The following is an 819-nucleotide window of genomic DNA, read 5'->3' on the forward strand; positions in this document are numbered from 1 at the left end:
GCCGAGCGGGCTTCGGCGGCGGCGGCGGGCAGGCGTGCCATGTGGCGGAGCGGGGTTGGCTGGGCGCGGCGGGGCGGACGCGTCCGGCCTGGCGCAGACACGTCCGGCTGCGGCGGGATTTTTTTAGGGTTTCGGGGAGAGAGAGATCCGAAAATGGAGGGGGGGGGCTATTTATAGGCATAAGTGGAGCTAGGAGAGTCCAAATGAGGTGCGGTTTTCGGCCACGCGATCATGATCGAACGCTCTAGAGCATGGAGCAGAGTTTGGTGGGTTTTGGGCCAAATTGGAGGGGTGTTGGGCTGCAACACACACGAGGCCTTTTCGGTCCCTCGGTTAACCGTTGGAGTATCAAACGAAGTCCAAATGATACGAAACTTGACAGGCGGTCTACCGGTAGTAAACCAAGGCCGCTTGGCAAGTCTCGGTCCAATCCGGAAATGTTTAATCCCCACACACGAAAGAAAGCTAGAAATGACCACCGGAGGAGAACGAAGCGCCGGAATGCAAATCGGACAACGGGGAAAAAGCTCGAATGCAAAAGACGAACACGTATGCAAATGCAATGCACATGATGACATGATATGAGATGCATGACAAAGGCAACAACACACAGAGACAAAGACCCGAACCCGAGAAATAAATATAACTTAACGCCGGAAACGGCAAGAGTTGGAGTACAAATTGGGAAAGTTACATCTGGGGCGTTACATTCATACTCAGCTTTCAGCTATTGTTCTCCAAATCTTACCTGTGAATCGTTCAAATATCCCCTAATCAGTTCATGATCTCTTCGTTCTCATGTATCTAAAATCCCCTCAA

Source organism: Triticum dicoccoides, chromosome 2A (genome assembly GCF_002162155.2).
Source record: "Triticum dicoccoides isolate Atlit2015 ecotype Zavitan chromosome 2A, WEW_v2.0, whole genome shotgun sequence".
NCBI lineage: Eukaryota > Viridiplantae > Streptophyta > Magnoliopsida > Poales > Poaceae > Triticum > Triticum dicoccoides.